This window comes from Rhinopithecus roxellana, chromosome 8 (assembly GCF_007565055.1).
Source record: "Rhinopithecus roxellana isolate Shanxi Qingling chromosome 8, ASM756505v1, whole genome shotgun sequence".
In the NCBI taxonomy this organism is placed as follows: domain Eukaryota; kingdom Metazoa; phylum Chordata; class Mammalia; order Primates; family Cercopithecidae; genus Rhinopithecus; species Rhinopithecus roxellana.
Window position 1 is genome coordinate 50,111,160 of NC_044556.1, and position 15,496 is coordinate 50,126,655.

The 15,496-nt window shown below is 42.4% G+C and overlaps 1 non-coding gene and 1 pseudogene across 1 annotated transcript; one reads left to right on the forward strand and one right to left on the reverse strand.

Annotated features, from left to right (window-relative positions):
• Window positions 1-3,181: 3,181 nt before the first annotated feature.
• TRNAG-CCC lies at window positions 3,182-3,252 on the reverse strand. Its single transcript has one exon. It is a non-coding gene; the product is annotated as a tRNA-Gly (tRNA).
• Window positions 3,249-7,632, forward strand: LOC115898988 (annotated as a pseudogene).
• The last annotated feature ends 7,864 nt before the right edge of the window (window positions 7,633-15,496 follow it).

Consider the following 15,496-nt stretch of genomic DNA (forward strand, 5'->3'; position numbering starts at 1 on the left):
GCGTGACCCATGAAGCATCATAGCATTACTTATACATTGACTTAGATTAGTTGTAAATATATATGGCAAGCAATAGGGTGAAAACAAAAACACTCTTTTTAAATGAATGAAATTCATATTTTAAGAAGAAGAAGAAAAAAATGGGATCATATAACATGTTCAATTATAGCCAGAGAAGGTAGAAAAAGAGTAAAAGACACAAAAGAAAACAATGAAGAAAGTCAAAGAATACAAACAGTTACATGTACGGTACATATTAATCCAGTGATATCAATAGTCACTTTAAATGTGAATGGTCCAAATATACCAATTGAAAGAGACTGGCAGAATGGAAAATGAGTCCCAACTATATGTTTTCTACAACAAACCTACTTTAAATAAGAAGACACAGAGATATTCAAAGTGAAGAGATAGAGAAAGATATACCATACTCATCGTAATCAAAAGAAAACTGGAGAAGCAGCCAAGCACCGTGGCTCATGCCTGTAATCCCTGCATTTTGGGAGGCCGAGGCAGGTGGATCACTTGAGATCAGGAGTTCAAGACCAGCCTGGCCAATATGGGGAAACCCCGACTCTACTAAAGACACAAAATTAGCCGACCGTGGTGGTGCATGCCTTTAATCCCAGCTACTTGGGAGCCTGAGGCAGGAGAATCGCTTGAACCTGGAAGACAGATGTTGCAGTGAGCCAAGGTTGTGCCAGTGCACTCCAGCCTGGGGAACAAGAGCAAAATTCGGTCTCAAAAATGAAAACGATATAAGCTATATTAAATTGAGACAGAGCCTACTTCAGAGGGAGGAAAATCATGGGGATAAAGAGTCATTACATTATGATAAAGAGGTCACTTCTCCAAGAAGATACGACAATCCTTAATTGATATGCACCTAACAACAGAGCATCTAAATACGAGAGGCAAAAGCGGATAGAACTTCAAGGACAAATAGACAGATTCACTATTACAACGGGAGACTTCAGCATCAGTAATTGACAGATCCAGCAGGCAGGAAATCAATAAAGATATAGTGAAACTGGACACCACTACCAGTCACCTGGATCCCACCAACTTTTTAGATTACTTCATCCAACAAGAGCAGAATACATATCCTTTTTAGGTTCACATGGAATGTTCACCAAGATCCACTATATTCAGGCCCATAAAACACATTTCAACACATTTAATGGAATAGAAATCATACCAAGTATGCCCTTCATTCAGAGTATGAAACTGAAGTAGAAATCAATAGCAGACAGATAGCTGGAAAACCCTAAAATTGGAGATCAGACAACACACTTCTAATAACACCTGGGCCAAGGAAAAGTCTTGGAACAAATTACATGAAAATGAGTGTATAACTTACAAAAAAATTTCTAGGTGCAGGAAAATTGTTGCTTAGAAAGAAATTCATAGTATTCAATGTATATGTTAGCAAAGAAAAAATATCTACAATTAATAATTCAAGCTTACAATTTAGGAAACTCAAAAAACAAGAGCAAATGAATCCCAAAGTCAGTGAAAAACAAGAAACTAAGAATTAGAGGAGAAATCAAGGAAACAAAACCAGAAATCAAGAGAGAAAAATCAACAAAACCAAAAGTTAGTTCTTTAAAATAATCAATAAAATTGAGAAACATCTAGCTGGTGAATCAAGAGACAATGAGAGAAGATACAAATTACTAATAAAAAAAGAAAAGAAGGTCCTTATTTCTGATCTCATGGACATTAAAAGGATAACAAATGAGGATTATCAACAATTCTGTGCTCACAAATTTGATAACTTGATGAATTGGACCAAGTCCTTGAAAGACACAGTCTACCAAAACTCACACAAAGAGAAGTAGATAACCTAAATAGATCTTTATCTATTACTGAAATTGAAGCAAAGCTTAACAACCTTCCAGAACAAAGCACCAGGTCTAGATGGTTTCCCTACTAAACATTTAAGGAAGAAATGATACCAGTTATCTCTAGAAAATGGAAGCCGAGGGAACACGTCTTAACTCTGGTCTAGGAGGCAAACTTTACCCTAGTAGCAAAACCAAACAGATGATTTTGAACCAGGATGTAGAACTAGCCTGCACTGCTGAGCAGCTCCTGAAACCCAACCCTGGAAGAACTGTAGAAGCAAGAAGGAAACATGGTTTACCGAAACTGTGAAAAATGGTAAACCTCCTATAGAGACTAAGGCGGTTTTGAACCAGCGTGCGTGGAAGGTTGATGTTCACAGGTAGGAGAGAGAGAACGACATAGAGAAAAGCATTTTCGATTCTGCTCTTGCTTCTGACTCCATGGCTATGGGTCAAATGGGGCTCTTTCCCCTTTGGGGGAAGATTTGTCAGCGGCTCTTAAACCGCCAATGTGACAGCTGCAATGTTACATCCTGGACCCACGTAAGTTTCGCTGAGGAAAAGGGTAGATGAAAACAGGGGCGGACAAACCAGATGATCCTGGAGCATTCTTTTTCCAGGTTTCCTCCCCAAACCTCCAGAGCTAGTGGTTGTCATGGCCTCCCGACCACGCTGCTTAAAGAGAAGCAATAAAAAGAATCCCTTGGACAGAAGATTTGCCTGGTGGAGTGTAAAACAAACGCGGGTGATAGAAATGAGTTTTGGGGACGTGCTACTCTCCACTCGGGGCCCATCCTTCATTTTGCCCAGACCACCAAAGACTGGGCCTTCCTCAACAGGAAGGTCCGAGGCCCCTCTCCGCAGCTCCCCTCATCTGCACGCGGGTTCCTCCTCACACGCCTCCCCTTTCCCTGGATTTCAGTTCCTCATCACTGCGTGTGTCCGCCCTACCCCACAGCTTCTCTCCTTTCGGGAATGTCATTTATTTCTTAAGCTGCACTCCATCGGCAGACATGGTCATATGGTCTGTCCAAAGTCCAGGCGGTGAAATCAATGTCCAGGTGACTCTGTATTTCAGGGATCCGCCAGAAGAGACAATAAAAGTCCCTCCGGTTTTAGGGCCAAATATGCAAAGACGCAGAGACCAACCAGACACACTGGCTAATTCAAAGACAATCTCTGCAAAGTACCTGCTAGAGAAATTCCACTCTGGAAGGAACCCGAAAGCTATACAGTAGTTCCCTTTTTCTTCTCTTTTTTACCGCGTTTGTGACCTATCTGAAGAACAGTTATGGTAAGTAAATGTAAACACAAGAGAGTACAAAACCAGAAATTGCATTGGCCGGGAATCGAACCCGGGTCTCCCGCGTGGGAGGCGAGAATTCTACCACTGAACCACCAATGCCCGCTGCTCGCAAACCCTGTGGCCTTTCCCAGGAAAGAGGGAACATACGGACTCAAGGTTTTCCCCGTTCTCTTTGGAAGATGAACTAACAAAAAAGACACTCAGAGCAAAGGCTTACAGTGGAGATTTGCATCAGGCAACACCACAAACTTATGGCTTCGCATTAAAAGAATTGACTTGAAAAAGCCTTATTTTGAAGTAGGCTCTGTGCAACTGGAAAACACCAGAAATTCACCCGGTTTCTTGTCTCAGGTGCTGTATCCAACGTGGGCCTGTGGAAAGTTCTTGCCTTGCTTCTTGATATCTTCTCTTTGCCTTCCCGCCGCTTAGGGCCTTCCAAACCCTTTCCTCCCAACCTTAACACGAACATCAGTACTTTCCCCAAAAAGGCCTTCAGAACCCAGGGACCCCGGTTTGGAAAGCTGGACTCTTGGCACTATACCTGGGATACTCCCGGAGACCTGGGTGATAACTGAGCTTCTTTCCTCATATATCTATTTCGAATTCCTGGAAAACTCCAGAGATCAGATCTTGCTTTTAACTTCTTATGCCTTACAGAGACCAAAACCAGAGCGAAGAAATGGACGTTTCGCTTCAAGATTTTTTTCCCTTCACCATGCCCTGGTCGGCCACCCAAGGAGGCCAGTTCAGGAAAAAACAGTCCCATTCGATTCCGTTCTACTCTAGGTAGATGCTAGGATGTTACTCCTCTAGCTAATAATGTAAAGCGTTATTTTGCTGTTTGCCTTTGTCTGATATCCATGTTTTCACTCTCATTCTTTTGTTTCTGATAAGCCTGGTACAGATTTGCACCGCTCTCTTTGTTGTTGTTGTTTGTTTTCTTTTCCTTTTAAATGTTTCATTTCCAATTTTTACTTTAATTTCAGGGGTACATGTGCAGGATGTGCAGGTTTGTCTCATAGGTAAACTTGTGCCATGGTGGTTTGCTGCACAGATCATCCCATTACCCAGGCACTAAGCCCAGCATCCATTAGCTCCTCTTTCTGATGCTCTCCCCTCTTCCCAGCCTCACTGTCTGGCAGGCTCCAGTGTGTGTTGTCCCCACCCCCATCCTATCTGTCCAAGTGTTCTCATCATTCAGCTCCCACTGATAAGTGAGAACACGTGGTATTTGGTTTTCTGATCCTGCATTAGTGTGCTAAGGATAATATGCACGGCTTCTAATATGTAACCCTTTTCTGTCCATTAAACTGTTAGAGCCAGCATTTCCTTTTCTATCCAAACTGAGAGATTTAGATCCATTATAATTAGCAGTAATTAGTGTTATGTTGGAGATGATGGGCATAGTTAGTCTCATTCCCAGCATTTCATTGTATGATTTCCCTGTTTTTGCTTTGTTTTTTAATGTCTCTTCCTGCCTTTCTTAACTAGACTGGTCTGTCTGGGTAAACTTTCTGTTTTCCTATACTGTTTTTGAAATTCCATGTCCTTAGCTCAGGACATATTATGGTGGCCACTCTGAGCAAGGCCCATACTGTCTATCCTTTCCTCTGTTTATCTGATTCCTATTCCCTTGTCCACTTCTAGAAACTCGTTCTGAGAAGTTTAGTATATGCTCTTTTATCCCACACTTTCTCTGCATATTTCAATAAGGGGATGTCTTTGAAAAACACACATTGTTCTTGGATGGGGATGTTAAAACAACTATAAAATGTGAGTTGGTTCCCCAAAACCCATTCCAGCCTCTTTACTCCATTCTGTGTACTAGCTTCTCAATTTTTCTATTCTAACAGTAAAGTTTGTGTAAAAAGGGGCAAGGGGAAAGAGTCAAGCCAATTTAAAATGAACAAAACACTTGAACAGTGTTTTTTCACAAAAGAGGCTTTCTTCATGTCCAAATGTCAAAAGAAAGAATTCTCAGCACCATTACTCATTCAGAAAACACAAATCTAAAATGCCATGAGACACCATTACATACCCATCAGAATGACCAACATTTAAGAGACAGGGAAAACCACTAGTCTATAAGAATGCAGAGCAAATATATCCCTTGTTGCTGGCAAGAGAATATGATAGTGCAACCATTCTAAAAGACTGATAGTTTCTGATAAAGTTAAAAATACGCCTGCTCCATGACCCGGCCATTCCATTACTAGGTTTATACTCAAGAGAAATGAAGGCACAGGTCCATAAAAAGGCCCATAGTACAATATTCCTAAACACTTTATTCACAATAGTCAAAAGTAGAAATATCCCAATTGTCCATCAATGGTATTGTATTCATCAATAACATCGAAAAGCTGAGATACATGTCGTAAAATGGACGCATCTCAAAACCATCTTTGCATTAAAAAACATAAAAACAAAACAAAACAAAAAAAAACCACAGACAAAGTCAGTATATTCCTTTACGTGAATTTCAAGAAGAAGCAAAAGTAATCCATGGAGACAGAAATCAGAATGGTGATTGCCTACCTGGGGATGGGGTGAGGACTGACTGTAAAGGGGCTCTAATGACTTTTTGGGCTGGTGAAAATGATGTCCTGTAACTTGATCTGGGTGATGGTTTCTTACATCAAAATGCACTGGGCTATGCACTTAAGATTGGCACACTTTGGTCTGTGTGGATTATATTTCAGTCATTTACTGATAGCAAAAATAAATAAACAAATAAATAAAAACAGAAATAAAAATTTTGTGTTGGGCAATGACATTAAGTTTAGATTTTATTGTATTCTTTAGGCTTTACTTAAAATTCCCAGTTGGAGTGCAAACTCTCCTCATGTCCTTTCACTTGTTTCTGATTTGGCCTTAAAAGGCCAAATCGATGTTTGAAATATCTGAACCAGAAAAACAGTATGGCCACATCGTGTCAATAAGGCTGACTGAGAAGGAGTAGCTCACGTTTTGGGTGTTACACTTGCTCAGAGAGGGAGCAAAAGCCCAGCCTTCAAGGTGACCGGACCCCAGCGTGCAGAGCAGGGGTTCCTTCTATTCTCACCACTGCACAGAGCTCCGAAGGCACGGGTAAGTTCTAACCTCTCTAGTCGCAGGTAAAGAGCGCAGCCTAGGCAGAGGTTGCAGTCTAAAGGAAAGGAGGAGTGCCACGCCCCAGGAGGGATACTGCCTGGACTTGGATTTGACCCTTGGCCACGATGCAGAGTACTAACCAATATAGGATCACAGGAAGCCGCCTGCTTTCTTCTTTAAATTTAATATAGGGCTGCTTCGGCCTAAGAGACCTCATGATTTTCCTTCTTTCTTGGTGTCTCTCCATTTTTCCTCCCTTTCTCTCCACTCTGCTACAGGAGAAAAGATGAGGTTCATCTCTCAAGGATCCGGTCCTTCCCGCTGAACAAAGCTACTGGGAAGTTTCCTCGCCAGGGTTCCTGCCTCTACCGACTTCCTTGCTCTCCTCCTTGCAGTTCCCCCTTAGACCTACCCCATGCCCCGCTCCCGCCCAGGTGCCCCAAGCACCCACTCAAAAACAGCGCAGCTGAGCCCCTGCAGCTTCACCTGGCAGAAGGTTTACTGGAGGCCTCGCCCATTGTCCGCCCCACGGGATGCCAGGAAATCAATCGGAATAAAAGCTTTTTAAAAAGAACTTACTTGCCCTTCTCGACCAGCCTGGGCAACACGGCGAAATCCCGTCTCTATAAAAAATACAAAAATTAGCGCGTCGTGTGGCTCACGCCTGTAGTCCCAGCTCCTTGGGGGGCTGAGGCAAGAAAATCGCTCTGCCCCAGGAGGTCGAGGCTGCAGTGAGCCGTGTTTGCACCTCTGCACTCCAGCCTGGGCGACCAAATCAGACCCTGTCTCAAAAACAAAACAAAACAAAACAAAACAAAACAAAACTTCCCCATGGAAAAACAGTTCCTGATTTCTATTTTCAGAGCTCTTCAAAGGACTAAAAACTAAAGGCGACGATGGATTAATTCAAGTCCTAGTCGTGCGCCCTGGTGAGTGCCAGACCCTGTTTCCCGCGAAGGGACGCACCAGAGACCCTCACCACCATCCCTGCCCTGGTGGAGCCCCCGTGCGGGACACAGGATCCGAAGACGGCAGCGGAAGCTCCGCAGCTGCCTCAAAAGCGACTGGCCAGGGTGGGCACAGGCTCCCTCAGTAGATGAAGGCGGCGCAAAGAAAGGGAAGAGGCAACCCGGGAGCCCACCGGGCGTCCTGCTTCCCTTGGGTCCCCAAGGCGGCCGCTCGGGCTCGGGTCGCGGACCGGGGCATTTCCGGGGGCTTCTGAAGCAGGCGAGGGGCAGGGCGGGCGAAGGCCATACGGCTGTCCTTCGTGCTCTAGAATGTCCCAACGCGCGAGTGTCCAACACCACAATTCACCGCTCTAATCTCTCCAGTTTTCCAAGGACCTGGAACTTACACAGTCATCCTGCCGGGAGGGCCCTGAAGATTTGAGGGGATGGGGAGTTTGGTGAGTGCACCCTTCCTATAGCGCCCAGAAGAAGGTACGGAACGTGTTTCTGTGGCGCAATTCGTCAGAGCGTTCTGCTGTTAACGGTAAAGGTTGGTGGTTCGAGTCGGGCCCTGGCTTTTATTTTAACCTGTTTCTGTTGATTGGACAACCAACTCCTGATTGATCACAAGACACACGTGTCCCCACTTCCTATCCACCTTAAGTCTGAGGCTTAGCAAGGGCCACCGCACGCCATACCTGTCAAACTCAGGAATCCCATAGACCTTAGAAAGGATCTCGCTTGTGGTGTGATAAAAATCTTCCTTGCTCCCGTGACTTGGGTCAGTGGGGTAGACATTTTGTGCTTCAAGTTTTTCATGTTTAATAATAGGAGACCTATTACAGTAGTATCCTATCCCCAGGATGTGCCTGGGTTTACTGATTGCCCTATCAGTAATGTGACCAGTGGAATCAGTCATCCTCATGGTGATCCTCGCCATTGTTCGTGAAAACAGCATTTCTTCCTCAGTTTGTGCATGATTTATTTAACCCTTTTCAAAATGTTTTTGAAGTGAGGTGCGTTTCACGATTTTAGGATTACAAATGATGCTACACTCACCATCATTCTTGTACACACATCTTCGGTCACTCATGCAGATATTTCTATAGTGTAGAGAACAAGATGTGCTATTTTTACATTATAGAATTTATTTAATGCTTCTAATTTGAGTACATTCTGCAAATTAATCTTTCATAGGAGTGGTACCAAATCATATTCCAATTTGTTTCCCAATTCTGTCAATGTCCCTTTTGTCATTTATTTGCCGGCACAACAAACTTTCTACACATCGATGTATGATATTCCAGCCTTGGTCCCCCAGACTGGAGTGCAGTGGTGCAAACATGGCTCACTGCAGCCTGGACCTCCTGAGGCAGAGCGATTTTCTTGTCTCAGCACCCCAAGGAGCTGGGACCACAGGTATGCGCCACACGATGGGCTAATTTTTGTATTTTTGTAGAGATGGGATTTTGCCGTGTTGCCCAGGCTGGTCAGGAGGGGAGAGGCACCCTCCTGGCTTAACTGAGGGATTATACAACAGAAGGACATGGTGGACATCACACACAGATACTCTTTGACCTAGGATGAACTGATAAACTTCTAAGATATTTTAAAGTCCTGCAACATCCGTGATTGTTTTCTGTGATGACCAAGTCACACTGGTCAGGAGAAGATGCGCCGCAGTGACCTCTTGGAAAGCTTTCTGTCAAGTCCCCTTATACAAGGGGAACAAAATCACAAAGGTCCCAGGCGATTTTTTCTTCTCCCCTTTCCTCTTTTCTTCATAAATCTTGGTTTTGCTTTTATTTGCCAAAACCAATCTAATGCCCATTCTCCCTCCTATACAATGGTAAATTAGCATGCAGATAGCTGTCCCTGTATTATTATTTGATAGATTTTTTTCAAGGGCTGTGTCCATAACAATTAGCCTATCTGAGAAACATCACTGGAGCCAACAGAACCCTCCACCCTACAGGCATCTTGTGAAGTCCTGAACCCTCAGAGCTATTAGCTCCTGTTCCCTTGGTTCTTCTAATGAATATCATGAATAGAAATTGAGCTCTTTGGCTTTTACCCACTAAGTATGGCTATAGTACAGGTCTCTCTCTCCCTCTATGTCTTCTCTCTCTCTCTCTTACTGTTTCTTTCTCATTTTTGCATTATTATTTTCTGCCATCAGTGGCGCCAGTGTGGGTTTCTGGTTTTGATGTTATGGAGTGAACTTCTGGGGACAATCTCTGTTAGGTGGTGGTTGACAAGGATCCATTCCCTGACTGGCAGTACGTGACAGCTAATCTAGTCTGCGAGGCTTTCTTGATTGTCCATTATCCTAAAGATTCTGGTCTTTCCTGACATTTGAGACTGCAGCAATGAGAATTTTTTCGTATCTTGTCTTTCTGATGTTTGGTAAAAGTCTTATGGACATAGTAGTTGTCAATATCTGCAAGAATGGCATCTCTATAATAAGGATGATCTTAATACACAATGTGCCACGCCCCATTTCATAGGAACTCTTGGCTCCAGGAAAGTGCTATACCTAAATGGATCTTGGCACAGGAAGGAAACTAAATTCCTAGCATGTGAGGGGCGGCTTTCCTTGATGGGCTATTCAAATTTTTCATAGCTGAAAAATATCGAATTAATCTCCTCTAAGGATTGTGTAAATTACAGTACAGGAAGGAGAAAAAAGACAATTATTACATCCCAAATAAGCAACTGAGTCAGCAACGTGAGCGCTTCTGATAATTATACAAATCAAGACCTCATAATTTCCTGTAATTTAAGCAAGTCCAGCCCTTAGTAAAAATGGTAGAAAAGCAATGACCTGTAACAGTTTTCAGAATGAAAAATGGAGCCACTTATGCCAAATCCTAACAAAATTGAATCAGGAGATCACAAAGGAGGGGTGCTCACACATACATGCCCATGACAAAAAACTACCACAGGAACTCTCTGAAAACCACAACTTTGCACAAAGGCCACCACAACCTTACCCAAAGAATCTCTCTGCAAGGACATCTGCCCAGCAACTGCCTATTCAGCCTTGGACCGATGCCGCCCTTGTGATTATTCCTTGTGGCCAAGGATAATGGTTTCTAAACAACTACGTGACCTTCCTCATTTCGGCTGTGAAAGGTTCCCCTTCTCAGCCTGCCCGGATGCGCCTATGGGTCCTCATTCCGTAGTGTGCGGATCCCGGATTGAAATCCTCTGTTTATTCCCAAACATTCATTTCTTTGGAGAACCACCCTCTCTTGGTTGTTATTTTAGGTTGGCAACTTCATCCTCTGGAAAAGAGAATAATCTGTTAAACTCAAAATTGTATCACAGAATTACTGAGATTTTTGGCAGTGAGGGTTCTCCAGGTATCTAAGGGTACCTAATGATTCCTTTTGTTTCCCTCACTGATAAGCATCACTGATAGAGACCACTGCCTCTGTTTCCACTTTAAATGATGTTACGTATGACATGCTTTAGAATGCCTGGTACTTTAATGGATTTTTTTCAAGTATAAATACACAGTATTTTCTAACTTTGTCTTGCTCTGAATACTATAGACAAATTAAGTATCTGATCAATATAAAGGAGGTACTGCCCCAATAGTCTTATTATTATTATACGATTATTATTAATTTTCAGAGACAGAGTCGCTATTCCTCACCCAGGCTGGAGTGCAATGGCATAATCTAGCTCACTGCTGCCTTGAACCCCTGGGCTCAAGTGCTCCTCCTGCTCCAGCCTCCTGAGTAGCTGGGACTGCAGGCACATGCCACCATGCCTGCCTAATGTTTTTATTTTTCAGAGTTACAGGGCCTCACCGTGTTGCCCAGGCTGGCCCAATTAGCTTAAGAACAGTAATAATCATGTGTTTAAATTTACAATAAGAAAACTAAGACTTTTTACGAAAAAAACTCACATTTTTCTACATATGCTTTAAATGTGATGTTTCTCTGAGGGAAAAATCCTGCTGCTGAGTTTCCCAAGAGGAAAAACAAGCTGCAGATCAGCCGAGACAGAGACCAGGTTGGGGTGATCCGCCCCTTTGCGGCCTGCCAGGGGCAGAGGGGAATTAATCTTTAGAAAGACAGAACATGACTCAGTCCTTTCATAATTTTTCACGCAAAGACCCATCATTCAGTCACAATATTCTAGGCATATAAAGTAGCAGAGGCAAGAGAAAACAAACCCAAAACAGGAAACAATAGGTTTCTCACAGATGACGGAGATATCGAGGTTGTCAGATAGTAACATTAAAATGATATGATTTAGATGTTCAGAAAAATGGAAGAGATGGTAAAATTTTTCACCGGAAAATAATAACCTATTTTGAAATAAAATGGAAATCATAGAAATAAAATATGGTCATGGTAGAAATAACATAGAGATGTAATAAATATTTATAATTGGAAAGAAAATCTATTAAAGTTAGAAATAAAATGCAATAGTTATTATTTTAAAAAGTCAATAGATTGGTGTAATGGCAGTTTGGATCCGTGTGAAGAGGGATTACTAGCCTGAAGATAAGTAAGCGGAGACTTTCCAGATAAGCATAGAGAGCTAGCAGGAAGGAAAACTAAGAAACGAGTGCATATATATTTGAGAATATATATATGTGAGTTATGTCATAAACGCTTAACATAATATGTCACTAAAGTCCTGGAAGCTGGAGGAGACAGAAAATGGGACAGATGCAATACTGAAAGGAAATAGTTCTTACCTATGGACAATTATGAGAAACAAACCCAACGAGGCATCAAGCCACATGTGCAAGAGGAGCTATGAACTCCAAGCAGCATAAGGACAAACAAACCACACCTAGGCATGTCATCAGGACACTGCTGAATGCCCAAGGCACATGGGAAAGCCAGAGCAGCGCCCAGAGGGGAAATTCCTATTGTGTCCAAAGGTCGGGAGCTAAATTCACAGCAGTGAAAAAGTAGGACACCACAGAGTTCTAAAATACTATCATTTTCAACTGCCTGCTGGCTCCTAACCCAAGACTACAGATCTTTCAAGTGGAGGTGAAGTGCAGATCTTTCTGGAGAAGCAGCACATGCTAACTAAGGGAAACGCAAAAATGTGAAATGATCCCCGGGGAATGTGGAAAGGGAATGAAGGAACGCAGAGCAATGTGTAGGTTAAATGCGTGGCTCAGTCAAATAGTACGTTTTACTAATCCAACGATCATAGTGATGTCCATGTGACTTAAAATATATGTTGCCATAAAATTAATGACAGTAACTTGAAAATCACAAGGAGGGTAAATGGAATCAAGATGTTCCAACTTATAGCACTGTGTAGGAAGAGTAAAAAGTTCTAATTTACTCCAAACTTTATTGTACAGATTTTACAGTACATATAAAAGTAAAAAATATATCTCAGGGTAAAATCAATACTAAAAGAAGTATTCATTTTAGGATTTCAGCAGTTTAAAAATAATTAACGTTATTTTTATATTAAAAATGTAAATGTAAACAGTGTACCGTGAAATTTAATAAATGTATAGACCGTTTTAAGTATCAACCAGACCAAGCTATAGTACATTTCCATCAACCCAGGAAGTTTTCCATCAAAATATCTCAAAGAGGGAACCACTGTTGAGTCCTGATGCTTCATGTAAATGGAATCACACAGGAGTATCAGACAGGTACATTAAAATAAATTTGTTTTTGATATTCAAAAGATATTTTATGGGCATCTTTTGCTAAGCATGGTGTTTGGAGGGTTTTACCCATGTTACTGTGTTTTTTCATGCTTTCCCTGCTTTAAAAAAAGATTTTTTTTTGCTCATTTTTGTTTGCTGTGTGTGAGGTCATTTTATGACTATATAACAGTAGATATTAAATTTTTCTGTTGATGAGGACTTGTGTTGTACCTAGTTTTTCCTTAGTATAAAAATAAGGTTTCTATGAGCATTTCTTGTAGAAGTCTTGTTGGATGTATGTGTTCATTTTTCATGGGTAATGAATGAAAGTCAATTTGCTTTCCTATAGGGTAGACTTAACTCTGTAAGAAACTGCCAAATATTAGAAAAGGTGTTGTGCTAAATTGCAGTCCAACCAACGTCACACAGCAGTATCATACACACTCTGAATGAGGAAGAAGGAGGGGCAACGACTTTCAAAATCAGGTTTTCTATGTTTCCCTTCATTTTCTTGCAAGCATTTAATGACATTTTTGAAGGTGTCTATGGGGACACCAAGTGTTATCACCAGCCTTTTCAAGTCTTGCCACAGAGCCATGGAGAGATACCCCAGGGAAGCCCAGCCAAGGGTCAGGCTTATAAACACCAGGCAGGAATAGATGCCTATGAAATGAGAAGGGTCAAGTGATCCCTCCCTCTCCTGCCATGTCTGTGCCTCTCTTTGCAGCTGCCTTGACACCAAAAATGATCACTCCACTTATTTTGTCAAAGAAAAAGCCAGACATTAGTTAAAGCACAGAAAACGGATTTTATTCACTAACTACTGACAGTAGAGAACCTGGCTGAGCTGCGTTCCCATTTGTGCAGAGGTGATGGCATTATAGGGGGAGAGGGAGGAGAGAGAGAGGGCAGGGGGCAGGGCACAAGTGAAACATTACAAAAGGTTGGTCAGTGTAAACTTCTGCCTCATCAGGTCAGCTGTGTTTGCTAGCTGGCAATATTGAAGATAGGATTCTAACCACCCACAGAGACTGGAAGACAGAGGCTCAGTTCTTCCTGAGAACTACAGCTCAAAGGAATAAGACTTTCAGATCGTAGGGAAAGACACACTGGAGTCCCTAGGAGATACACACACATCTCAAAGGGATGCAGGAAGGATTCCCTTCTTAGTGAGTGCCATAAGAAAGGGAGATCCTGAATCTACCATCATCAGCAGGTATTGGCTAGAACTAAAGTAAGTTCCCCTGGCAGCCTCGAGCTTTCTGGGGTAGGCATTGTTACGGGAGCCTACAGTCATCCTCCGGACAAAGCCTTATGTCTGAGAAGCCATGATAGAGTCTGGTCATCTCTTAGCCCAGAAATTTAGACTGAGTCATTGTGTGCTGAGTTTGGTGTTTCTCACTTTCCATCACCCCATTACATGGCTTAGATTTTAGTCGACTCTGTTAGATGCAGAAAGCCACGGGTCATTTTCAGTGGCTTTCAGGCAGCCCAGGCATATCTATTGAAACCTGAATGAAAATAAAGAAAACCGTGAGATTGAGAGTGGGCCCCACAATAGGTATCCATTGCCCATATTCAAGGAGATGGACACGAATATTTCCAGGCTTTATCAAAATGGAAAGTGGCTTATGGAGTCAGGATGAAACTCAAACTTAGATTAGCACTGCATATAGCTTATTGATATATTTTTACATAAAAGCCATGACAAAATGACAATCCACAAGTGGCAATGGTATGTAGGGGTTGGGGAGAGACTCCATAAGGTCAAAATTAACGTCACTTTATTTATTTATTTTTATTTTTTTGAAATGGAGTTTCACTCCTGTTGCCCAGGCTGGAGTGCAATGGTGGGATCTTGGCTCACTGCAACCTCCACCTGCCAGGTTCAAGCAATTCTCCTGCCTCAGCCTCCTGAGTAGCTGGGATTACAGGCACGCACCACCATGCCCAACTAATTTTTTGCATTTTTAGTAGAAATGGGGTTTCACCATGTTATCCAGGCTGGTCTCAAACTCCTGAGCTCAGGTGATCTGCCCACCTCGGCCTCCCAAAGTGTGGGATTACAGGGGTGAGCCACCGTGCCTGGGCAACCTTACTTTCAATGAAACTCTCACATGTTGCTACTATAAGAGAAAGGAAGACAATGTTATGCTGGAATACATTAATTGTTGTGGGATAAACAGGCAGGACATGATGCTAAATTTATTAGTCAATTTTATTGAGAGTATTTGTGAAGATTAATTTTTCTGTTAGTTTGAATGGTCCATGGGGTGCCCAGATATTTGGTTAAACAATATTTCTCACCGTGTTTCTGAGAGTGTTTTTGGATGAGATTGACATTTGAATCAGTAAACTGCGTAAAGCAGATTGCTCTCCCCAGTGTGAGTGTGCCTCATCCAACCCACAGAAGGCTTGAATAGAATGAAAAGCTAAGAAGGAAGTCTTTCTGCTCCACTGCCTTTGAGCCGGGACATCAGTCTTCTGCTTTGGGCCTCGGACTTGGTAGAGAACTACATTCGACTCTCCTGGGTCTAGAGCTTACTCAGTGTAGACCTTGGACTTCTCTGCTTCCATAATCACATTAGCCAATATAAATCTCTCTCTCTCTCTCTCTCTCTCTCTCTCTCTCTCTCTCTCTCTCTCTCTCTCTCTCTCTGTG